The sequence below is a fragment of the Pleurodeles waltl genome, chromosome 4_1 (assembly GCF_031143425.1).
Source record: "Pleurodeles waltl isolate 20211129_DDA chromosome 4_1, aPleWal1.hap1.20221129, whole genome shotgun sequence".
NCBI lineage: Eukaryota > Metazoa > Chordata > Amphibia > Caudata > Salamandridae > Pleurodeles > Pleurodeles waltl.
In genome coordinates, this window is record NC_090442.1 from 570457510 (window position 1) to 570470539 (window position 13030).

The window sequence follows — 13030 nt, forward strand, 5'->3', positions numbered from 1 at the left end:
GAGTGTCTGTTTATGAGATTGATTGAGTAAATCAGACTGTGAAAATAGATTCTTTAAATTTGGCTGATAAATCATTGATCAAAGAGAAATTGAGAACAGATGTAAGATATTTGCATGGGGAAAAAGAGCTTTCTTCTAATGTTGTCTATTGCTTATTGCATGAGTATTTTGAGGTGATGGACGCGACTGATTGTTATGTATGTACGCAGATTCCAGCTTCAGTAGAAGGAGGAACTACGTATCATAGTTTACCTGTAACTTACGCTATAAGCTGTAGTCTTTTGCTAACATGTTTTTTATAATCAAGAGTATATTCAATATTTGTATTCAAATTATGACATGGTATTGTCTTTTGTACCTGTCATTGGATATTTGAATAAAATAGCCAAAGAAAACAACATAGTGATTATGAGGGATTTCTTTGAGCCTACTTAACTTTTGGAACTGCCTTTGCCCATCGGAATAACTTGACTTGTTTACTAACACCAGTGGAAAAGAAATTCGTAGATAATACAGAAGATAGAAGGAGAGAAATAGAGGCAAACATGGATAAGGGAGTAATAAGTAGAAAACCTGGAATAGAGTATGCTTATACTGACATTACTAAGCAGGGCAAACTAACCATAGATGCTGAGCATGTAGGGAAACTTTGTATACAAAGACCTTGGAGAAAGAATGATAGATTATTTATGGGAAAGAGTGAATGCAGACATGTTTTTATGTTTAAGAGTAAGTGGGATTTTATGATGAATGGGCAAGATCCTCAGATACCTGGCATTTACTATATTTGTGGAAGAAATGCATATTACCGTCTTCCTAGAGGATGGTATGGGACATGTTATCTGGTAGTAGTCTTCTGAAAATGTATCAGTTGGAAGACTTGAGAAAGATTCCTGATTCTATGAAATTACACAAGACACAAGCGAGAATCAATTTCTGGCATTGTGGGAGACATATTTGGGGCTATAATTCCATCAGTGGGAGTGGTCCTAAACTCGATTAAGATTCAGAAATTGTCCACAATAGTGGATAATATGTTGACAAGATATTCCGGAGCTATCATTCTTCTGGATACAGAGTAAGCTGCTACAAGAGCAATGGCACAACAGAATCACCTTGCGTTAGATATTCTTTTGGAAAAAAGAGGGCAGAGTCTGTAGATTAATTGGTTCTATTAATTGTTGTTCCTTTATCCCTGATAACTCGGGGAAGGTTAAAGAATTAATCACTAATGTGACTAACAGTAATAATAAAGATTTGAAAGAACTAAAAGAAATCACAATTTGGGAGAAGGCTGGAAAAGGAATTGAAGTTGTGGGAAATTGGTTTAGCAATGTGGGAAGAAATATTATTTTGAAAATTGCAAAATGGGTGTCAATAATTGTGTTTTGTTTAATTGGAATTTGGGGAACATTTTGAATAATAAAATGTATTAAGAAGAGAACATTAGAAAGGAATAAACAACATTTTGAAACGGAAATGAATACATTTTACAAAGAAATAAAAAAATTGATTGAACAAAGTATTAAATCTGATGATAATAAATACATTTATTAGAAAGTAATGTGATGACATGAATAGTCATCAGAGGAGGGATTGTGAGAGTGTGAATTTTCTAAAATATCTATTAATGTTTTTCGTATTAATAATGAGTGATGAATTAACATGTAAAACAAGAAAACTTTTATAATAGCTGCTTTTCTGTTATTGGTTGAGCAAAATTATATTCAGATGCTGTCGTTATTTTCCATGATCCAAAGCTTCTATAATGAATGGTTCCAAGCTTGTATAGACGTATCCACAGCTACCCCTAGTGGGTTGCGGTGTCATGTCTTACAAGGTCATGTATTAATCAAACATTGCATAAGATGAAATGTCCTATTGTTTGAGAATGTTACTAATATATGGTCTTTCCTCGAGGATGGAAGTGAAAGTAGCAGAGAAAGTTTCTTCCTGAGAACATGATATGTGAGAGGCGGATGAGACAATGAAGTTATAGACGAGACGGAAGGCGAGTGTATCTACTAAAAGAAAGTGTTATAGTTAGTGTAGGTTTGTAAAGTTTAGGTCATTGTTTTAGTCGTTGATTGGCTGAAATGAAAACATCCTATAGACTGACCAATCAGGAGTTGATTAGATTTTAGTATAATAATCTGTGTAGACTAATTAGGGACAGGAGTACAGGAGTACGTGAGGGAGAGAGGGAGAGTTCTTCGAGAGCAGACGAGGTTCGACATTAGCTGTCGTTAGGCCCAAAACTGTTGATGGTGTCCTCAAGTGGAAGCTGATCATTTGCTGTTACTGCCTATGTGGTAATGTATGTTATTAAATGGGAATTGTGTCTCTTTTGCTTTCCAGGTACCAACTGCAACTAATAATTACATTGCTGCACATTATTAACATTATTATTTTTTATGTATAACATAATCTAGTTAAGAGTTTTTCTAAATTGGTGTTCCTAAATTCTTTTCACATGAAGTCCAACATGAAGTTCTAATCTGTGGATAGTTAGGGAAATAATCATCTATCGCTTATGATCTGGTTTGAAATCATTTGATGCTGAATCGATGTATTCTGTACCATCATTACCAGGTTTTGTATTATTAATAAGTGTGATTCTTTTGGAGATAATTTGTTTAACTGTATTAATCAAATTGAGATATATATACACTGTTTTATTGAGCCTCTAATGATCTTATATACTTACCATTTGTGTTTGACAGTTATCTTCGTGACTCTAGCTTTGTTAATATAGGGAAATAAATCTAAGAATTCTTGTTACTAAACTGTTGTGGTTATTAACTGAGGTTTTATAATATTGAATGTTATTGATTTGTTATTGATCTATTGGTCCTCACAATTACCCATCGGTGACATCCCCTCAAACCTATGTCGCTTTGATCCATCATCCTGTAGCGCAGGATCCATTATACAGTATTGATAAAAGTTTGGATCTCGTGGAGCGCTCGCACTACCACACCCCTTCAGAGTAGCTCACAGCCTGGAGTTCATTTTTAAATAAGCTCAGGGTCACATTTATACCTTTAAAGTTAAGGGAAACCTGTGTTTAATTCACAATAATATCACCAGGCTGCAGACAGCATAGCCTAATAAGAAGCAGATCTGGAGTCTGATTTATGACCCAGGGCACAGAGGTGAAGAATTGAAGCACTAAGCTATTTAACTCTTAAATAAAAGTCCTTGTCAACTCAGTTTTGGAAGTGAGAGCAAAATTGTGTTTCTCAATGCTTTTAAATCAGAGAAAATGAAAATGAAAACGTGCCTTAAAATTAAATTAACTTTTCAGTTTAATTTTCTCAGATTATTTTTCAAAGTGTTGCATTTACAAACAGCAGGCCTCTTGCTCCCAGTGGCCAGTAGAACACTGTGCAATATTTATAACTGAAAAATAAAATACTTTTTTTAATGGGAAAAACTTAAAGTGTAGAAAAGTGCTCCACATTATGAACATATTTGCACTTAAAAGTTTTCCCATTGAAAAACATGGTTGTTTGTGTTATACTTGTAACAGTACCACAAGCACATATGACACCAACCCTCAGTTACCCATACACATATATCTCATTCATATGCACATATGTTCCTACATCCCCAAATACCACACTCTCACTGGCACACATAGCAACCCTGTCATAGTGTCCCTACTCAAGGTATTTTGTTCAAACCATAGTATCTGGCTCTATGAACATCAGGTTTAAAGTCAAGGAAGTTTGGCATGGGGGTGTTTGGTAATAATGTGTGAGTTGTTTACCCTTCGGTAGCTCACAATGATTTTCACTCATCAGAAGTAGCTCTCGCTACAGAAAAGGTTCGAGAACTCTGGTCTAGATGTTCACAGATATTTTAAAGAAGACAGACATTGTTCGTGTTTAATGTATGGACGCATTAAAGGACATAGAAGTACCTGCTATATTATTCCGGGACATCTTGTGGCAGAGGAAGAGCAATGGGGATACTGCCTCTAATGCAAGTAAGGAAAGAGAATCCTCCTGTATCCCAGCAGAGTAGAAACAAATCTACCATAATTGGGGTGCAGTGAAGCCTCTGAGCCCAAGTGCAGATGATGCATTAATAGTGCCTACACTGCTGCATTGGAGGCATCAATTTTTGGAATATGGTACGTCTTTCTCTAACCAGCTGTCATTTAAGAGTGAGGTTGCACACAGGCACTTTTACATATTCAAAATTATGTGCTCCTGAGCACAGGTGTGCAGAGAAGACACAGCAGCAAAGTGTCAGGTTTTTCGCTCCTCAGCCATGCTCTTACTTGGCCAGAACTATTTGGGGCTACCGGCTTGTGCCCAGGGATTGCAACCTGGGGCAGAACAGAATACAAACACAGACCATACTCCTTGATAGCCTTAGAATAAGCGGCACTACGGTATGAAACATCCTAATTGGTATATGCTGTTACTGTCATACCTAATTGCCACAAAGCTAGTGCATTTCTCTGTGCAATTAGACAACTTTCATTTCTAACTGAAACATTACTACTCAAGATGTCATGAATTATCTAGTTTCCCAATGAGCAGGAGGTTAAATACCACACTAACAGTAATCGATTCCCTATGGTGACGGCTATGCAAAAACAACAAGAATTGAGAGTTCTTTAATAGACAAAAGGGAGAAAGGTTGAGAAGGAATTAATGTGAGAGAAAGATTTTAAAGTATTAACAAAACGACAGCATTTGTTATCAAAGGAACACAATTGTAAAATGTGACAATGTTCAGTTAGGTGGTGCACAGTTGTAGTATTCACATAGTAGTTGTAAAGAAAACTTATACAGAAATACTATTTAAACTAAAAATCCACTCTAAGCTAATACTAAAATAGGGGTTCAGTATTAATAGCATGATCAAGGGGAAATAAACCTGACTATGTGTACAAATAAAGATGAATCTGCCTTTCCTGAATCAAACAAAAACATTGGAACTCAGTTATCTGACTATATTCTAGAATAGCAAATCTTAAAAATGTGTGTTTTTGTATGAAACCTTGCTGGATATTTGTTGTACTCATGTCAAACAATCTGTGGAAGATGTATTTAAATCAGCAAAGGTATGTACAGAGGAGACAAAATCATAAGTGGCTAAGAATCGATCTTGCTTTTTGGCAAGGTGTTTAGTAATCATTATGTTATCTTGAGTGTGTTATCTCCATCAACTCTGGGGAAAAAAAAAAACATTAATGAACTAGTACCTTGGGATATAGCAGTAAGGACCCAGGAAGAAGAGCCATTTACCCGAACAGACTGCATTATCAGAGTTAGGGCTGAATCTACAGTTTGTTGGGTGAAATAGTGTCCGTCAGGATGGTGGAGGATATTACCTATGTCTTCCAGAGTTTGGTGTATGGCTGTCCACCAAGCATTTGACTTTATGTTTTGGGCATGGGATTCAAGCACACAAGGCCAGAAAGGATGCAACCAGGTGGGGTGAGGCGAGGTAAATGTAGAGGTGAACACACCGTACCCAGAGAAGCTGAAAGGTGCAGTCTTGCATGTTCTATATCACCAAATGCAGGTGATGGTATCGCCCATTTGATTGTCCGAGTTCCAGGCACTGGGGGACATCCATTCCCCTGCAAGCAGAAGCAGTTGGCAATAGGTTGATGAGGCTTGCTGATGTGGGACTGCCTGTCACGAACTGGGTCTCCTCCTGCCAACTGCACCTGTCCTGCTTACCCAGCCCAGTCACCAGTCCGGTGACAAGTATCAGTGACCAGGCAGACTGATTAGAGTGGAGTGGAAAAAAGGGAAGTCGAGAGTAGGAACCCATGGCTCGAAGGCCAGAAGTGGGGAGCAGACAGCCGGAGAAGAAGCCAGTCATGCTCATGCCGTCCCTTTCAAAGGGACATGCGCTGCAGTTTTCTGGGTTTAATAGATATCAGAGGGCCTCTTCCTCAGCCCAGGAGCAGCGGTGCGGATACGAGAAGGTAGAGACCGATGCCAGCGTTCTACCCGGGTATTTCCAGTGCTCTCATCATCTAGGCAGGGGCCAAGGTACACCTAAGGCCAGAGAATTTTATTCAACTGCAGTGATCCTAGCAGATCTGGATATCAGGACGTCAGTACACTAGGGCACCAGTCAATGTTGTTGTTTAGCAGCTTTCTAGTTGCCTTTTATGCTACCCACATTTACTGATGTTTATTGCATTTTGAAAACACTCCCCATAAGATCATGATTGACATAGTTTGGTGCCTATAGCACAATCCATCCAAAGCCCCGTCAGAAACCGAGAAACAGATAGACTGCCCATTACTGCAGGGGCAGCTCCTCCATTAAGGCGGATGAGATTCGTCCCACCCCCCCCCCCCGCCAGCAGCAGAAGCTGCAAAACCTTTCATAAACAAAACTATAACAAACCCTGTTTATTATTGTTTTGTTTGTTGAAGGTGCGGGCCACAAGGGTGACAATCAGTGAGGGGAGTGCACTGTGCACTTCCTTCAGTGGGCATGCATGTTTGGCCGGCTGTCTCAGGCTGGCCAAACACACGAGCAGGAGGCTCTCTCTAGCCCGGCACTGTGTTGCTGGGCTGGAGAGAGCCTGCACAGGCTCCCAGTCTGCCTGGGAGCATGCTGGCTGGGCGCTCCCAGCCAATCCTAATGCTGCTCTAAGCATTGTCAGGATTGGCCGCAGGGCAGGCTGGGAGCCTATGCCTGCAGCGACAACGGGAGAAAGAGGAGCGGCGCAGCTGATCCAGGTAAGTTTTTATTTTATTTATTTTTAACTGAAATTTTAGACCCACCCCCAATGCCCCCCGCGCGCCGCCCCACCCTGCCCCTTATGAGCGAATCAAGCCGCGACTGCATTACTGTGTACTCCACCAAAGCTTCATCGAGCTTGTGAAGTGGCAGGATTAGTAGGTTTGGAGGGAGCCCCTTTGGGCTAACGAGAAAAAAGAACCATGGCATCTGGTAAGGCCCGAGGGCCTGTCATCCCTGCACATGAATAAGAATGCAGGGGTAAAAATAAAAATAAAGACAATATCACTGTAGGAGTTAGGTGCCAAAAGTGACACCCAGTCACAGGAAATGGTGAATGTCTCATCATCTGTATCAAAGTAAAAATCACAAAATTTATGAAGCCAGCATTCAGTACAGGTGTCCCACCCTCCCCAATTCCCAATCCCAGGCCCTGTTATCAGAAGCAGGAAGGCAATCCTGGAAATCTACCAGTACCCAATGGAGAATCTTAGTTCCAGCCTGGTTAATGGAAGGACATTCACAACACAAGCTATTGTACCTGCATTGGCCTCAGTAGGTTCAAGTGACAACCGCCCAATAAAATCAAGTGTAATCAGAACTTTGTGGGGGGGGTTCAGAGTAGCAACAAGAGTGTCAATAACAGGGTGGATATTAACGACGCACCAGTTGTGGTGAAAGTTGACTTGGACGAGCCAGTCAACACTCAACCTACACTACCTTAGCCCCTTTGGGCCACCTGAGCTGCACACGAGTAGGAGCAACAAGAGGGGGACTATGGTGGCCTACAATCACCTGCTTAGCCTTATAAAGCTGCCCTTCGCAAAATCACCTTTCTTGTCAATTTTATCAACTCAGGTCCTTTCAATTATGACCACCATCTAGCTCAAGGACAATATCTGGAACACCCTGCCTTGCCTATTCCATCTGTGTCTCCACTCTCTGGTGGGGAAACTGTTAGACCGAAAGCAGAATGTGAATAACTTGGGCCAAGTGTGGACCCAGCTACTCCATCTAGCTGTCACCGTCACTCTAAGACTCCCTTTTACACAACTTGGAAGTGATATATTCAGCCCTTAAATTTATTTCTGACAAATTAGAGCTTCAGGTGTACTTACTTAATGCGTTAGCGGTTCATGTCATTGGAATAGACAACAAATTAAAGGCGATAAATTAAGTAGGTCGGAGAGTTCAAGTGGACCCTGCTACCAGCTATCACATTTACTTGTGGTCGTCCACTCTTGACCTGCTTACCACCTAACCGTCCATATTAGCTGCTATGCTGGAAGAAGTGATCGCAGTAGGATACTGTTAAATTTCGATCTTGTGCATAGCGTGGCGCTTCCGGAGTCTTTTTTCAAATATCTGCGTTCGCAATTGTAGAGACATCGGAGGAAGGAGTATCTCCGGAAATCGACGAGGCAGCGTCTTCGGGTATTATTCCCAGCTATCAGCCCATGTGGTGCCCTTTTTGGTTTCTTCAATTTAAAAGATGCACTACAGTCTGCGTTTTGACGGCTCTCATTTAGAGAAAGATTATTCCAGCCTATTGATGCAATTGTGAGTGCAGCCCTGAGGAAGGTGGATGAAAAGATGTATATGTTGGTGGAACCCACCGAAACGTGCGTCGGCGAGTAACATTAAGGTTGGGCGAGTAATAATAAAGCAAACTGAATCAACAACATTTCAAGCATATGGATGTCATGGTCATAGCTGGTATAGGAGACTATATTCAATCCCCACTGGAATGTATGGAAATATATTGAGAAAGTACGGTGGAAAACACCATGTCTGGTATAGCAAACTATTGGTGAATTGAGGACATTACCATCAAAGTGGAGATAGCAGTCTATATCTCATCTTAAGGAGATTTGTGTTGAAAGACTCCAATAATTATACGTTAATTCAGAGACTCTAATAAAGAAAATAGGTGGAAAATACTTAACAAGGAAGTTCTATTAGTTCGAATTCAATTTGATGTTGCAAGAACTGTACATTGATGTAGCATGCAAAGTTTGTGTAAGGACTTGAAATTGTTGTATTTGTTGTCTTATGTGTATTGTCTTGGGTCTCTATGTGATGTCCTTGTTATGTGTTTTTTTCATGACTTTAGGTTGAGTTTTTAATAGTTTTTCTATTATCATGAATAAAAACAACAACATTGAATAAAATGTGTTTCGCTTGACAGAAATTTTTGTTTTCAATTGTAGCAAGTTGGTTTGTACATGATAACAATAAGAGAGGCGTTCTTTAGCAAGAATATAGTTTATTCCCTGAGTCTCTCTTTTTATTGGTTCAGGGACCCCTTTAATTTTGTTTCCTTGCTCCCCTAATGTACAGCTACCTTTGTTTGCCCTAAGGAGCTAGGGCTATTTCCCATGTAGGACAAACTACAGACTCGCCCATTTATGCTCTGGCTCTGAGTCTGGACTAATGAGGCATCATTTCTTAACAGAGCGACAATCAATGACTGCATGTCTTTGGATCGCAGCCGTGAAATTCCATGGCTTAGGGCAGTCGGGGAAACTGCAGCTGCCCTGTCCAAAGCAGATCTGTTTGAAAACCCCTCAACCTTATTTACTCTGAATAAAAGGTCTGTGAGGGATATGTTTTATACACTGTATGGGGCTGTAAGGAGGGGAAAGCTAGAACACTGCCATCTGTTCAGTGCTTAATCTGTGATTGTTGTATCCGGCGCTGAGCACCGGCACTTATTTTTGCGCGCTGGGCTTATTCTTCTGCCTCATGCATTTGCTTGCGAGCAAAAGACACATAGGGGAAAGACGGAGGAAGGGAAAAATAGAAAAATCTCCACAATGGGACAAAACAGAAAGCTGCTAGAGTGAGCTGAGGGCACAGTGAGTGGCTGTAAATGGATTGAAGAGGCCCGGGATGCCTTCAGGATTACGCTGCTTCAGTATTCCGTGTTCCCACATTTAGGGCCAGATGTATGAAAAAGTTTTGCACTCGCAAACGGTGCGGATCGGTAAATTCGGCCGATTGCGAGTGCAGACCACAAATAAGAAATCGCTAAAATAGCGATTTCTTGCGTTGCGACCTGGAAATTGCGAGTCGCAATTTGCGATTCACAAATTCCAGGTCGCAAAGCAATGCTGCAAAAAATCGCAAATAGCGATTTTTCGCAGAATGGGATTTTGCACATGCAAAATACCATGGACTGCAACCAGGTGGTAACCTGGTGCAAAATTTAAAAATGCATTTTTAAATTGAACATGTAAAGCACACATGCCCGTATGGCATGTGTGTACTTTACATGTCCCCCAAAACATTTTTGGGGTGCAGCAGAGGGGGCCATAGGCCCCCAGCAACCTGGGGATTTGCATTTCCAAATTTGCGATTTCTAGTTCAGAAGTTGCTATTTTGGAAATGCAAAAAATTTGCAGCTATGGGCCAACAGGCCAATAGCTGCGAATGGGGCCGGTATCGCAATTTGCAATTCGGTAATTGCATTTGCGATTTTTAAGAAATCGCAATTACCGAATCGCAAATGTGATACATGGCACTTTGCGAGTCGGTAATAGCGATTTCTTAAAAATCGCTATTACCGAATCGCAAAGGACCGTGATGATACATCTCGCCCTTAATTACAGAAGCCGCGTCTTTAAAAGGAGGGCTTTGAGCACCGGCACATTTTTATGTACAAATTAAGCACTGCATCTGTTACTTCTTACAACTCATTGGTTCCTGCCGACAGGCCTCAGCCGTTTTTGCAACTTAATGTAAAAACACAGGCTTGGTTGCTTTTCCCTGCTGCAATAACTGGGAGCGCACTCTTGATCCTTGTCCCTGTGACCAGGTTTCTTATCAAAACACTTTACACATCTAATGTTTTTCTCCAGTTTATATTCCAAACCTAGGGCCCGCACTATTAAAAACCTTTTGAACGAATTTCCATAAGGCACTGCAGACAGGCACTTTATTTTCTCCAGCGCTTAGCATGCAATGAAATATTAGTTACAGTCTAAACTTACCCTAGATTGGTAAAGATCAGGACGATTCCCGAATGTGACCTTTTGCTAATCAATGCACAGCACTAGAAGCACTTTACTAATTTGAGGCCTCCGAGTCAATCTAACAGGATAGCTGTTTAAAAAAAAAAAAAACAATTATGGCATTTGGGAGTAGCATTTCAGCCTGATGACTGGGTTCTACTACGACGTAGGAGAAGTACGTTGATTTTAGCTTCTGACTTGTTGAAAATTTGAGTATGCACTTTTAAGCTCCAGCGATTATAGCCATCAGTGTTTTAGCACCAGTTGAAATAGTTGTAGAAGTCAATTTTTGTTTTAGACTTGTACTCGCTGTCAGGAAGTCATACGACCTCTGCCTTTCTTCATACATCAGGCCTTGTCTTGATTCACGATGCAATCCTGAGGTGCCCTTCTTGTCCCAGCATTATTAGCAGTTTATAGTGGACTCTTTTAACTTAAGGTTTTTGTTCTTCGTTCTTGCACTGGGCGTAAGGTTAATGTGCATACTGTGTAGTTGAGTTTTTAAAACTTGAGCATGTCCTGCTTAGTATTATCAAACCACCTCCAAACCTTGAAGTGGGTTCGAACCGGGAGACATCTTATTTCATACCACCTTCACCTGAATTAAATTGGTTCTCATGTTTGGTTTTACTCTTGTTGGATATTATGATATTGTAATGTATTTTACTGTACTTTTTTGGTCTATTTTTAATTAGATCAAATAAAGTTTATTTTGAACTTTGACTCCTTGTTTTTCAAAAAATAAATTTCCAAAGTGTGAGCTTATTTTTGGAAAAGAAAAAAAAAAACTAATGCCCCCCACATTCTGAGTGTTTTCTCCCAGGGCATGGGGGTCATCATTCTTTTTTCCTATCGCTCACTGCCATGTTTTTCCTGGGGGTGACACACAGGAAAAAAGGCCTTACATGTAAATCGGGTTAACAATGTAATGTCCTTCCTACTGTGTTGGACGAAGTATTCAGACTGCTTAAGGTACACCTGTCTCTAAGAGAGGCGGCAGACTGAGGGTTTTGCACACAGGGTACTCTAAATCAGGGCTTTAAGCTGTACCCTCAAAGCAGAGTGTTATGAAATAGATTCAGAAAGTAAAGTTTGTGTTGCAAGTTCACTTAAAAAGCATACACAGCAAAATATTGCCTACTAAATACCTTTGATAAGGGCCTAAATTTTCATTACACTTTTAAGGAAAGGATATGACTACACATATCTACTTTGTAAACAAGAAAGCTATAAATCAAACAATATCTTTATCAGAAGAAGCAAAAGAAAACTTATCAATTAGTGAATTCTATCGCCCTCTTTATAAAAGGCTAATGCATCCAATCAGCAAGCACCACCGAAACAAATACTCATGAACCAGTAATTAAATGTCATTATTTTAGCGCAGAAAACACATCACAAATCACATTCTAGCTGTAATTTAACAAAATGACTCCTTAAACTGTTGCCACTAAAAACCTTGGAAATAGGGCAATGCAACAATCCATGAAATGCCATGTTCTTGATGGACAAGTCATACAAGCAATGGCAAACCATACAAAAATACATGAAACACAGTGGCTAAAGGGGCTGGTACAAAGCCACCCCTCTCACTCTCTCTCGCTGTACTTCGTGTTGCATTTTTTAAAAATAGATGACATTGGTTGTCAAAACAACAAAACCTGCCTGAAGATAGATGTAATGAAAATAATCAAAATAATTTCAAATGGTCAATGAATGCCAAAGCTAATCAATAAATGAAGTAATCATGTATGGATGTTTTTGTGCTGTTATTTGTTGTAAGGTGTTTATAGAACACAGATTCTATCATGAATACATGCCAAAATGGCTGAAGTGTGATTGTCCAGTGGCTGCCTGAAAGCTGAGTGGCAACTATCAGGAATAGAGAGGTTAACCTAAATATATGTCTCACTGCTAGACATTCTAATTATTGCATCAACTACAGCTCCTGCAACATTGGGTATTTTATTGCATGTAGTAGAACCACCATTAGATTGAGTATTTCTTTTTTCAATTGATTGACAACCGACAATTACAACCCTCCTTTTATTAAAATGATACAAACAAAGATGATCTGGTTTCAGCTCGCTCTTCTAAAAAAAAAAAAGTGAAACCTTTTTCCAGAAAGTGACTTCAGAACTTCCATTCAAGCCTTCGAGCACTAATATTTGGATGGTGGTAATGGTCATGCTATATGACTTACCAGACTTCACACTGGCGCCCTGTAAGGGTATTCTACATGCCACAAAACATCTTAACCAGGGCCTGAAGAAATATGATCACAACATCCC

General features: G+C 40.0%; 1 protein-coding gene across 1 annotated transcript in view; it reads right to left on the minus strand.

The window, feature by feature from the left end:
* Positions 1-13030, minus strand: part of LSMEM1 (leucine rich single-pass membrane protein 1) — a 138348-nt gene that overhangs the window by 31441 nt on the left and 93877 nt on the right. The window lies entirely within an intron of this gene.